The following is a 14081-nucleotide window of genomic DNA, read 5'->3' as shown; positions in this document are numbered from 1 at the left end:
CCCACTGAGCGAGGCCAGGGATTGAATCTGCATCCTCATAGATACTAGTCAGATTCTTAACCTGATGAGCCACTATGGGAACTCCAAAGAAGATTTTTTGGAAATACAACTTGGTACATAGGTATATTTTTCTCTAGGAAGGGTTTATAAAAGTATGACTGTAAGGATGCCAGATCCTTACAACTTTGAAATTTTCCTTCACAAATTTCCATAGAATTTACAAACATTCCAATACCATAATGTGAGAACTTTTCCCCCAATCCTCTCCCAGTTCTCCCTCTTTAATTTTTTTCCCCAAATTTGAAGTTAAAAGTACAATGTCATGTTTAATTTGACTTTTTCCAGATTTCTAGTGAGGTTGAACATTTTTTTTTGTCATGTGTTGATTAATCACTTATACATTTTGCTCTGTGAATATCTTGTCCATATTCTTTGCCCAGTTTTAAAAATGGCATTTGTCATTTTCTCTCTGATTTGCAGACACACATTATATACTTTGGATTTTATTTTATTTTACTTTATTTTATTTGCTTTTTAGGACTGCACCCATGGCATGTGGAGGTTCCCAGGCAAGGGGTCAAATCAGAGCTACTGCTGCCGGCCTATGACACAGCTGCAGCAACTCCAGATCCAAGCCATGTATGTGACCTACACCACAGCTCATGGCAATGCCAGATCCTAACCCACTGAGTGAGGCCAGGGATTGAACCCACAACCTCATCTGGTTCCTAGTCAGATTCTTTTCTCTGCGCCACGAAGGGAACTCCTACTTTGGATTTTAAAATTCTATTATCTTTTAGTCTATCTCTTGTCCTTATGATCTTTTTTGTTATTCAGATTTGTTTGTTATTTTTGAAGAATAATTTATAAAATTTAGTTTTTAAAATTAAAAAAAATTTTTATTGTAATGTAGTTGATTTATAGTATTGTATTAGTTTTAGGCATACAGCACAGCAATTCAGTCATATATAACATTATATATAATTAATATATAATATATAAAAATGTATATGTATAATATAATACATTCTTTTTCAGAAAATTTGCCCTTATAGGTTATTACAAAATATTGACTATAGTTCCCTGTGATATATAGTAGGTCCTTGTTGCTCATCTGTTCTATTTATGGTAATGTATGTCTGTTAATCCCAAACTCCTAATTTATCTCTCCCACCCCCTTTCCTCTTTGGTAACCATAAGTTTTCTATGTCCATGAGTCAACTTCTATTTTAGAAATAAGTTTATTTGTACACACATACATAGATTCCACATACAAGTGGTCTCATAATATTTGTCTTTGGCTTATTTCACTTAGTATGAGAATCTCTAGTTGCATCCATGTTGATGCAAATGGCATTATTGTGTTCTTTTTATGAATGAGTAGTATTCCATTGTATATATGTACTATGTCTTCTTTATCTATTCCTTTGTTGATGGACATTTAATTTGTTTCCATGCCTTGGCTATTATGAATAGCACTTCAATGAAAATCGGGGTGCATTTATCTTGTTGAATTATCATTTTCTCTGGATGTATACCCAGGAGTGGGATTTCAGAATCATCTTGTAATTCCATTTTTAGGTTTCGTTGTTTTGGGTGAGGGAGGTGCACCTGTGGCATGAGGAAGTTCACAGGCTAGGGGTTGAATTGGAGCTGCAGCTGCTGGCCTAAGCCACAGCCACAGTAACACAGCAACTGAGTTGCATTCACAACCTATGCCACAGCTTGAGGCAAATCTGGATCCTTAACTCACTGAGCAAGGCTGGGAATCAAACCTGCATCCTCACGGACACTGTGTTGTGTTTCTAACCCACTGGGCCATAACGGGAACTCCTATTTTTAGTTTTTTCAGGAAACTCCCTACTTTTATCCATGGCAGCAGCAAAAATTTACATTCCAAACAGCAGAATAGAAGAGTTCCATTTTCTCCACACCCTCCCTAGCATTTACTATTTGTATACCCTTTGATAATAGCCATTCTGACTAGTGTGAGGTGACACCCTATTGTAGTTTTGATTTGCATTTCTCTAATAATTAGTGATGTTGGGCATCTTTTCAAGTGTCTGTTGATCATCTCTATTTTTTTTAGAGCAATGCCTATTTAGGTCATTTGCCCATTTCCTGATTGAACTTTTTTTTTTTTTTTTTTAATGTTTTAGGGCCTCACCTGCAGCATACGGAGGTTCCCAGGCTAGGTGTCAAATCAGAGCTGTAGCAGCTGGCCTACACCACAGCCACAGAAATGTGGTATCTGAGCTGCATCTGCAACCTACACCACAGCTCATGGCAACACCAGAACCCCAATCCACTGAGCAAGGCCAGGGATGGAACCTGTGTCCTCATGGATGCTAGTCAGATTTGTTTCCACTGAGCCACAATGGGAATTCCTTGATTGAATTCTTTGTTTTTTGGATATTAAGCTATATGAGCTGTTTGTATATTTGGGAGATTAATCCCTTGTCCGATGCATCATTTGAAAAGATTTTCTCCCATTCTGTAGGTTGTCTTTTCATTTTGCTGATGGTTTCCTTTGCTGTGCAAAAGCGTTTAAGGTTAAATAGAACCTAAATAGTCAAAGCAATCTTGAGAAACTATATGACAAAGCTATAGTCATCAAAGCAGTACTGCACTGGAACAAAAACAGAAATAAAGATCAATGGAACAGGTTAGAAAACTACGAAATAGACTCTCAAGAGGACAAGATGGCGGAGGAGTAGGGGGACACGCTCGCCCTCTCCCACAAACACAACCAAAAAAACACATCTACAGAATAAATGACTAGCACAGAACAGCAACCAATCGCTGGCAGAGGAACCTAAACTCCAATAACGGCAAGAAGTTCGTGACATTACTGGGCAGAACGGGAGAAAAAGAGGAGAGTGAGAGAAGGTGAATCCAAGTGGGACGGGTGCTCCCGAAAGGGAACTGCGGAGGAGAAAGGGATCCTGCACCCTGGAAAGTCACCTACCGGGGGAAAGATCAAACAAACTGGAAGAATCTCCAGATGCAGAGAAGAGTGTAGCAGTAAGTTGGAGTACGGAAAAGCTGATCAAGAACCGAACGGACCATCTGAACTACGGGCACAGTCACCAAAAATTGAGATGCCTGGGTGGGGGCTGGGCACCGAATCCTCGGCTCCAGAGGTTAGTCCCTGAGAAAGGGCCAGGGGATGCCTGGGTGGGGGCTGGGCATCGAGATCTTGGCTCCAGAGGTTAGACCCTGAGAACAGGCTGGGGGGGCGGGGCAGAGCGGAAACTGCTTGGGAGGTCCAGAAACAATTTGACTGGGCAGAGATTGCCTGGGAGACTAGAAAACAAAGCTGTCGCAGAGGAAGGGAACAATACTCTAGGGGCGGGGAAGTGGAAAGCCACATCAGAGGGAACCTGGGAGAAGAGCCTGGTCTGTGCCCATGGTGGGGAGGGGAGAGAAGAAGGGGTGGGTCCCCACAGAATACCCCCCACGCCACAGCAAGCTTACAGGTCCGCTAGCTAGCTGAAAGCTGTGCTTCCCAGTGCATTCCCTCCCCCCACCCCCGCCACCCCCTACGCTCTCAACAGACTTGGGGCTGCCTGCCATCCAGGAGGGCTGGCCTCAACAATTGCCTGAAGCCTACCACCATAGGGGCTGTCCCTGCACAGGCCTGCTTGCCCTTTGGAGGGGCTACACTTCCGCAGAGCAGCACCAAACACCACCAGCCCCTGAGAAAAGGCCTGCAGCCCAGAAAAGCTAGAACAAGACTAGCCAGGCTGTGAATAGATCTGCCTAATTCTTGGATGGTTTTTCTGAGTCGGGCTGCCCCGGGGAGGAGCCTCTTGGATCTCCAATGGCCCTGCTACCTGCCCAAGCCCCCAGGGGGTGCCCTAGTGAATCAGCTGCATAGGACTGCCAGCTCCAGGCAGGACTCCCTGCAGCCCAGAAAAGCTGCAACAAGCCTGGCCGAGTCAGGAAAAGATCTCAGATGGTTTTTCTGAGTTGGGCTGCCCCAGGGAGGAGCCTCTTGGGTTTCCAATGGCCCTGCTACCCACCCAAGCCCCCAGGGGGTGCCCTAGTGGATCAGCTGCATAGGACTGCCAGCTCCAGGCAGGACCCCCTGCAGCCTAGAAAAGCTGCAACAAGCCTGGCCGAGTCGGGAAAAGATCTCAGACAGTTTTTCTGAGTTGGGCTGCCCAAGGGAGGAGCCTCTTGGGTTTCCAGTGGCCCTGCTACCCACCAAAGCCCCCAGGGGGTGCCCCACTCCTGTGGAATAGCTGCTCAGCACCACCAGCCCCCTGGAAGAGCCCCTGCAGCCCAGAAAAGCTGCAACAAGCTCGGCCAGACTGTGAAAAGATCCGCCTACATTCTCAGGCCGTCCTTCTGAGTTGGACTGCCCTAGGGAAGAGCCTCTTAGGTTCTCAGTGACCCAGATAGCTGCTACAGCCCCCAGGGGTGCTGCACTCCTGAGGAACAGCTGCCCAACACCGCCAACCCCCTGCAAGAACCCCACATCCTAAAAACACCAGAGCAAGCTCTGCATGACCAAGTGAAATCTGCTACCATCGTGGTGTGGACCTCCCAGTCCTGTCTGCCCTCAGGAAGCCCTCCTTTGCTTCAAAGAAACACTGTTAGCCCCATCAACACTCCAGAAAAGCCACACTGCCTCAAAAAAGATTGACCAACAACCCCAGACCTCAGGAAATATTCCACGGCAGTGACAAGGCAAACACTGCCCGATCACGGAGAGTACAACTCCCTCAGGAGAAAGAAAACAACAAGCAAGATGAAGAAGCTGAGAAACCACCCCCAGTCAAACCAACAGGAGAACTCACCTAAAACAGTCAACAATGAAACAGATCTCTGCAGTCTGACAGACCTGGAGTTCAAAAGAGAAATAGTGAAAATACTGAAGGAATTAAGAGAAGATATGAACAGTAATGCAGATACCCTCAGAAAGGAACTAGAAAATATAAGGAGGAGCCAAGAAAAACTAGAACATTCATTTGCAGAGATGCAAACTGAACTAGGGGCAGTAAAAACCAGAATGAATAATGCAGAAGAATGAATCAGTGATATGGAAGATAGAATAATGGAAATCACTCAATCCAGTCAACAGACAGAAAACCGAATCAAAAAACTGGAAAGCAATATAAGAGACCTATGGGATAATATAAAGTGGGCCAATCTATGCACAATAGGAATTCCAGAAGGAATAGAAAAAGATAAGGGGATGGAAAATATATTTGAAGAAATTATCACTGGAAACTTCCCAAATCTAAAGGATACTGGGTTCAAGATACAAGAAGCACAGAGGGCCCCAAACACACTGAACCCAAACAGACCCACACCAAGACACATCATAATAAAAATGGCAAAAGTTAGTGATAAAGAGAGGATCCTAAAGGCAGCAAGAGAAAAACAGAATGTTACCTACAAGGGAACCCCCATAAGAATATCAGCTGATTTCTCTACAGAAACACTACAGGCCAGGGGGGAATGGCAGGAGATATTTAAAGTGCTAAAAGGAAAAAATATGCAACCTAGAATGCTCTATCCAGCAAGAATATCATTTAAAATAGAAGGGGAAATAAAAATTTTTTCCAACAAACAAAAACTTAAAGAATTCAGCAACACAAAGTCCAGGTTAAAGGAAATATCTCTAAACCAAAAAGAAAGGAAGGAAAGGGAAGAAAAAAGAAAAAAAAAAAAAAGAAGAAGAAGAGGAAGAACTAGGACTGAGGAAACCGCAATCAGAGAGCAGTCACTCAAATAAGCCAGCATACAGATTTAATCATGAACATGCTTCAAACAAAATAAAATTAAAAAGAAAAAAATAAAAAAGAGTCATCAAAACCATAAAATGTGGGCAAGGGATGTTAGGAAGTAAATAACCCTTTTTGTTTGCTTGTATGTTTCTCTTCTTAACTTTAATATAGTAATGAAGTGTTTGAACTTACAGGACCATCAGGCTAAAACACACAATTATGGGAAGGGATTAGCATACTTAAAAAACAGGGCAACCACAAGCCAAAACCAAATATTGCATTTGCAAAAAAAAAGAAAAAAAAAACACTCAAGCAGAAAATAACAGGAGACCATCCAACCAAAAAAAAAAAAAAAAAAAAAAAAAAAAGAAAGGAAGAATGGAGAACCATAGAATCAACTGGAACACGAGGTTCAAATGGCAATAAATAATCATCTATCAATTATCACCTTAAATGTCAATGGACTGAATGCCCCAATCAAAAGACACAGAGTGGCTGAGTGGATAAAAAGGCAAAAACCTTCAATATGCTGCCTACAAGAAACTCACCTTAGGACAAAAGATACATATAGATTGAAAGTGAAAGGGTGGGGAAAAATATTTCACGCCAATAGACATGACAGAAAAGCAGGAGTCGCAATGCTCATATCAGACAAAATAGACTTTAAAACAAAAGACATAAAGAAAGACAAAGAAGGACACTATCTAATGATTAAGGGATCCATCCAAGGAGAGGATGTTACTATCGTCAACATATATGCCCCAAATATAGGAGCACCCAGATACATACAACAAATATTAACAGACATAAAGAGAGATATTGATGAGAATATAATCATAGTAGGAGACCTTAATACTCCCCTCACATCAATGGACAGATCCTCTAGACAGAAAACCAATAAAGCAACAGAGATCCTAAAGGAAACAATAGAAAAGTTAGACTTAATTGATATCTTCAGGACACTACATCCTAAAAAAGCAGAATACACATTCTTCTCAAATGCTCATGGAACATTCTCAAGAATCGACCACATATTGGGACACAAAGCTAACCTCAATAAATTTAGGAGCATAGAAATTATCTCAAGTATCTTCTCTGACCACAATGCCATGAAATTAGAAATCAACCATGGGAAAAGCAAAGAGAAAAAACCTACTCCATGGAGACTAAACAACATGCTACTAAAAAAACCAATGGGTCAATGAGGAAATCAAGAAGGAAATTAAAAACTACCTTGAAACAAATGATAATGAAGACACAACCTCTCACAATCTATGGGATGCTGCGAAAGCAGTGCTCAGAGGGAAATTTATAGCAATACAGGCCTTTCTCAAAAAAGAAGAAAGATCCCAAATTGACAACTTAACCCTCCACCTAAATGAATTAGAAAAAGAAGAACAAAAAAGTCCTAAAGTCAGCAGAAGGAAGGAAATTATAAAGATCAAAGAAGAAATCAATAAAATAGAGACTCAAAAAACAATAGAGAAAATTAGTAAAACCAAGAGCTGGTTCTTTGAAAAGGTGAGCAAAATTGACAAACCCCTGGCCAGACTCACTAAAAAGAGGAGAGAAAGAACCCAAATAACCAAAATTATAAATGAAAAAGGAGCAATCACAACGGATACAGCAGAAATAGAAAAAACCATAAGAGAACACTATGAACAACTATACGGCAACAAGTTTGACAATCTGGAAGAAATGGACAATTTTCTAGAATCTTACAGCCTGCTTGAAAGTGAATCAAGAAGAAACAGACCAACTGAACAGACCGATCACTAGAAATGAAATTGAAGAGGTCATAAAATCACTCCCTACAAATAAAAGTCCAGGACCAGATGGCTTCACAGGTGAATTCTATCAAACATATAAAGAGGAATTGGTGCCCATCCTCCTTAAACTCTTTCAAACGGTTGAAGAAGAAGGAATACTCCCAAAGACATTCTATGATGCCACCATCACCCTAATGCCAAAACCAGACAGAGATACCACCAAGAAAGAAAACTATCGCCCAATATCATTGATGAATATAGATGCAAAAATTCTCAACAAAATCTTAGCCAACCGAATCCAACAACATACCAAAAAAATTATACACCATGACCAGGTTGGGTTCATCCCAGGTTCATAAGGGTGGTTCAACATACGCAAATCAATCAACATCATACACCACGTTAACAAAAGAAAAGTCAAAAATCATATGATCATCTCAATAGATGCAGAAAAAGCATTTGACAAAGTCCAACATCCATTCATGATCAAGACCCTCGCCAAAGTGGGTATAGAGGGAACATTCCTGAATATAATCAAAGCCCTTTATGATAAACCCACAGCAAATATAATACTCCATGGGGAAAACTGAAAGCCTTCTCACTCAAATCTGGAACAAGACAGGGATGCCCACTCTCACCACTGCTCTTCAACATAGTTTTGGAAGTCCTAGCCACAGCATTAGACAAACAAAAGAAATAAAAGGCATCCATATAGGAAGAGAAGAGATCAAACTGTCACTGTATGCAGGTGACATGATACTATACATAGAAAACCCTAAGGACTCAACCCCAAAACTACTTGAACTGATTAATAAATTCAGCAAAGTAGCCGGATATAACATTAACATTCAGAAGTCAGTTGCATTTCTGTATACCAGCAATGAAACATTAGAAAACGATTACAAAAATACAATACCTTTTAAAATTGTACCTCACAAAATCAAATACCTCAGAATAGACCTGACCAAGGAGGTAAAGGACCTATATGCCGAGAACTATAAAACTTTAATCAAAGAAATCAAAGAAGATGTAAAGAAATGGAAAGATATTCCATGTTCCTGGATTGGAAAAATCAATATTGTGAAAATGGCCATACTACCCAAAGCAATCTACAGATTCAATGCAATCCCTATCAAATTACCCATGACATTGTTCACAGGACTAGAACAAACAATCCAAACATTTATATGGAACCACAAAAGACCCAGAATTGCCAAAGCAATCCTGAGAAACAAAAACCAAGCAGGAGGCATAACTCTCCCAGACTTCAAGAAATACTACAAAGCCACAGTCATGAAAACAGTGTGGTACTGGTATCAAAACAGACAGACAGACCAATGGAACAGAATAGAGAATCTGGGAATAAACCCTGACACCTATGCTCAGTTAATCTTTGACAAGGGAGGCAAGAACATAAAATGGGAAAAAGAAAGTCTATTCAGCAAGCATTGCTGGGAAACCTGGACAGCTGCATGCAAAGCAATGAAACTAGAACACACCCTCACACCATGCACAAAAATAAACTCCAAATGGCTGAAAGACTTAAATATACGACAGGACACCATCAAACTCCTAGAAGAACACATAGGCAAAACACTCTCTGACATCAACATCATGAATATTTTCTCAGGTCAGTCTCCCAAAGCAATAGAAATTAGAGCAAAAATAAACCCATGGGACCTAATCAAACTGAAAAGCTTTTGCAGAGCAAAGGAAACCAAAAAGAAAACAAAAAGACAACTTTCAGAATGGGAGAAAATAGTTTCAAATGATGCAACTGACAGGGGCTTAATCTCTAGAATATATAAACAACTTATACAACCCAACAGCAAAATAACCAATCAATCAATGGAAAAATGGGCAAAAGACCTGAATAGACATTTCTCCAGAGAAGATATACAGATGGCCAACAAACACATGAAAAAATGCTCAACATTGCTGATTATAAGAGAAATACAAATCAAAACTACCATGAGATATCACCTCACACCTGTCAGAATGGCCATCATTAATAAATCCACAAATGGCAAGTGCTGGAGGGGGTGTGGAGAAAAGGGAACCCTCCTGCCCTGTTGGTGGGAATGTAAACTGGTACAGCCACTATGGAGAACAGTTTGGAGATACCTTAGAAATCTATACATAGAACTTCCATATGACTCCACAATCCCACTCTTGGGCATCTATCCGGACAAAACTCTACTTAAAAGAGACACATACACCCGCCTGTTCATTGCAGCACTATTCACAATAGCCAGCACATGGAAACATCCCAAATGTCCATCGACAGATGATTGGATTCGGAAGATGTGGTATATATCCACAATGGAATCCTACTCAGCCATAAAAAAGAATGACATAATGCCATTTGCAGCAACATGGATGGAACTAGAGACTCTCATCCTGAGTGAAATGAGCCAGAAAGACAAAGACAAATACCATATGATATCACTTATAACTGGAATCTAATATCCAGCACAAATGAACATCTCCTCAGAAAAGAAAATCATGGACTTGGAGAAGAGACTTGTGGCTGCCTGATGGGAGGGGGAGGGAGTGGGAGGGATCGGGAGCTTGGGCTTATCAGACACAACCTAGAATAGATTTACAAGGAGATCCTGCTGAGTAGCATTGAGAACTTTGTCTAGATAATCATGTTGCAACAGAAGAAAGGGTGGGGGGAAAATGTAATTGTAATGTATACATGTAAGGATAACCTGACCCCCTTGCTGTACAGTGGGAAAAGAAAAAAAAATATTAAAAAAAAAGAAAACTACGAAAAAAATCTAGGTACCTATAGTCAACTAATCTCTGACAAATGAGGCAAGACTACACAATGAAAAAAGACATTCTCTTCAATAAGTGGTGCTGGAAAACCTGGATAGCTACATGTAAAAGAATGAAATTAAAACATTCTCTAACATCACACAAAAAAATAAACTCAAAATGAATTAAAGACCTCAATGTAAGACCAGATGCTATAAAACTCTTAGAGGAAAACATAAGCAGAACTCTCTGACATAAATTGCAGCAATATCTTTTTACATCCATCTCCCAGAATAATGAAAAAAAGTGGGATCTATTAGACTTAAAACATAAGGAAAAGGAAACATAAACAAAGGAAAAATACAATCTATAGCATGGGAGAAAATATTTGCAAATGATGCAATAGATAAGTGGTTAATCTTCAAAAATTTATTTTTAACAGAGTTAAACCCACCTTAACTGAAAAGCCTGTCCCTCTCTGGTCCCACTCCTAACCCTTTCTGGGATCTGGCCATGTCTGGGGTAGGGATCAGAGGTTAATTACTACTTATGGCTGCCACTGCATTGTTAAAAAATGGATGCTGCCTCACCTTTGCTTCTTGTTCTCCATTCCCTGTCACACTAAATCCAGGCTCATAAAGACTGAGATGACACAGGGCACAGTTGTCTAACACTGATTAAGAAGACGCAAATGGGAGTTCCCATCATGGCTCAGTGGTTAATGGACCTGATTAGCATCCATGAGGACATGGGTTCAATCCCTGGCCTCATTCAGTGGGTTGGGGATCTGGTGTTGCCATGAGCTTGTGGTGTAGATTGAAGATGTGGCTCAGATCCAGCATTACAGTGGTTGTGGTGTAGGCCGGCAGCTACAGCTCTGATTCAACCCCTAGCCTGGGAACCTCCATATGCTGTGGGTGTGGCCCTAAAAAGACAATAAATAAATAAATAAATAAATAAATAAATAAATAAATAAATAAATAAAAGAAGACACAACTGGGCAGACCCAATGGTTTAGGGAAATCAGTGTAGGAAGAAGAGATTATGTTTTTCTGTAGCACGTCCAGTATGTATGTATAACGGTGGATAGATTCTGTTTGTTTTTCTAAGAGTACTGATTTTCCCCCTCATCTTTGTGTTTCCAAAACCCCAGGTCTATCTGTTAGTAGAGACACAACTGGTCAAATCACATTAACATTAAGAGACTGGGCGGTATTATACCGCCCAGACTCTTAACATCAATTTGATTATGTTATTCTGTGGTATGTCCAGTATCTATAACGGTGGATGGATTCTGACTTATCCCACATTAGGGTCTAGCAATTGGAACAGAGAGGAAGGTGAAGCTAAAACCAGAAAAAAGATCCATGGAATCATGTGAGTTCCACTGCAGAGAATACTGATTTCTTAAACATCCTTGAGCTTTAGTAAACTCTCATATGTCCCACAACCCTTCAACATTTGAAAATTAGATGGATCATGCATGTGCTTTTTCAGAGAATATGGAGTCTGATAAAGCAGCTCAGAGACAAAAAAATCATTTTTACTGCCAGTATCTTATGAGGACTGTTCATTAATAAAATTAAAGCAAAAAACTGAAAAGAAAAAGAAATGGTTCCATCTAGCAGTGACAAAGTGCTGTAGGTTGGAGTGAGAAATGAGGAGGAATTATTCAGGTCCTCCAAGGTTTCATGACAGTTTGTGGTGTCCAACGCACACCTACACAAAAGTCTCCCACACTCCAGCTGTGTCCCCTGCCCAGAATATTCACTGTTTTTTTTTTTTTTTTTTTTTTTTGTCTTTTTAGGGCCATACCCTCGGCATATGGAAGTTCCCAGGCTAAGGGTCTAATTGGAGTTATAGCTGCCAGCCTACATCGCAAATACAGCAATGCCAGATCTGAGTCTCGTCTGCAACCTACACCACAGTTCACGGCAACACTGGATCCTTCACCTGCTGACCAAGGCCAAGGATCGAACCTGCAACCTCATGGTTCCTAGTTGGATTCATTTCCCCTGCGTCAGGACAGGAACTCCTATTCACTGATTTTAAGGCAGGTGTTCCTAAAAGGAAGAATCCACTAATGCATATATAGATCATATACTGTGGGTTATTTCTAGCTGCTCACATTCGATGCTGTTATTCTAGGTATAACAAACACAAGGTAATCACCTTTGGATTTTCAGCAGCAATTGAAAGTTAAGTGAAGGATGTAGTGGGTTGATATATATTTTTAGATATCCATGAAACCTAGTCCACCTAAAACGGAAGTCCCTTACTGAGTTTATTATTAACCTCTCTCTACAAAACTTCATTCCTTTTCTTGTCCCCTCTGACCTCAAACCTGTGCTCACTGACCACTAATCAACCAGAGGCAGGTGACTACTGCTGTGGTCAATAACATCATTAATGTACTAAAATTGCTACTCTGGGTATCATCATTAACTTACAAATGCAAGTTGTTTCTCCAGGGAAGGCTGATCTCACAAACCCCCCAGCTATGGACTCCCTGGCCAGAGAATTTAAACCAGAGACATCCTGATTCCCTAAACTAAATTAAGAAATGTCACGGAAATATCACAAGATGGTGATTAATCCAGCCTCTTTGTTCCAAAACACCCTCAACCCAAAGACCAGGGGGGCATGCATCTGAGACTTGTCTCCCTGCCTTCTCCTTGTTTGGCACCTGCAACACACCCTTACTTTGCTGCAAACTCCTGCTGCCAGAGTTTTGCTTTCTGCACCAAGGGCTTGGGGTTCAGTAACATCTGTGCTCTTAGACATGGAACCTAATTACCATCTTGTGGATTGTGGGGTCAGAGCAGCTTTAACCAGGGCACCTCCACCACCATGCTCTCTATTCCAGAAGAGCTAGTCCTATGGCTCTCTTCTGGGTCCCAAAGTTAAAATTTACTGTCTAAAGGTAAAGATGATGCCTTCAGAAGATGAAGCTCACTGCGCTCTCACCACTCTTGCATCTCCTTTGTGGGAGTATCTGGAAAAAAAGGTGGCTATACAACCTGAGCTTCTTCCTGGGCTGTGTACTTACAGTCTTTATGTCTCTCAACACTTTTGTACCCTCAGGTCACCTGGTGTGTGAGTGAATCTCTTGTCCCCTGGGGTTGGATTAACTGCAATTATTACTTGGTAGCAGAGTGTGGATAAAGCATGTACATTTTTACGTAATAAAAATAAATGTTACTCCTTTTATCGCACTGTATGTCATGTCACATTTAAGCTCATCCAGGTGATTAAGTCACTTACAACTAAAGCGTGGGCACCTTGAGTGTGACTGGTACTTAGGCAATCCCCAGAAACCAATTAAACCCAGATATTATCTCAATTTTGGAGGGAAATGGGTCATTAGACTATTCTTACCCCCCCCTCCCCATACTCCACGTCTGCCACCCTTCTGCACAGGAACGGTCGGTTGCTGTAAACAGAAATCCCATCACACCACTCGTCTGCTTAACCCACAAGGGGCTTCTCTTGAAATAAAATTCTAGTCCTGGGCCGTTCCCTCTGGAGCTCTGCGTCACTGCCCAGCCCTCTGTGGAGCTGCAAAGCTGGCCTTGCCTCTATGCCTGGTCGAGGGAGCTCCCACCTGCTGGTGTGACTAAATTTATGATGAGATTCAGCCCATCTCTCCTTCTAAGACTTTGGGATTCTTCTGTTAACATCCCACATAGTTGCAAATTCTTTCAGCTGTATGTCTCCCACAAGTTCAGTGACTGGATCTTCCATGCCTGCATTTTTTTTTTTAAATTTAAGATAGGAGTTTATTCCTCTCTCATAGAGAAGTCCAGAAAAC

General features: G+C 41.1%; 2 long non-coding RNA genes across 2 annotated transcripts in view; one reads left to right on the top strand and one right to left on the bottom strand.

Moving 5' to 3' along the window:
• The window catches only part of LOC106504662 (uncharacterized), a 31747-nt gene extending 26099 nt beyond the window's left edge, over nt 1-5648 (top strand). Inside the window, exon 6 of the long non-coding RNA XR_014812542.1 lies at nt 2501-5648. This is a non-coding gene — a long non-coding RNA (uncharacterized LOC106504662). The remainder of the gene's footprint in view (nt 1-2500) is intronic.
• Nucleotides 1-14081, bottom strand: part of LOC100519499 (uncharacterized) — a 60311-nt gene that overhangs the window by 35449 nt on the left and 10781 nt on the right. The window lies entirely within an intron of this gene.

Source organism: Sus scrofa, chromosome 8, assembly GCF_054392235.1.
Source record: "Sus scrofa isolate SSC_HxYL_T2T_F1_AM1 chromosome 8, Sscrofa_HxYL_maternal_Yorkshire_Landrace_v2.0, whole genome shotgun sequence".
In the NCBI taxonomy this organism is placed as follows: Eukaryota; Metazoa; Chordata; class Mammalia; order Artiodactyla; family Suidae; genus Sus; species Sus scrofa.
This window is presented reverse-complemented; position numbering and strand designations above follow the sequence as displayed.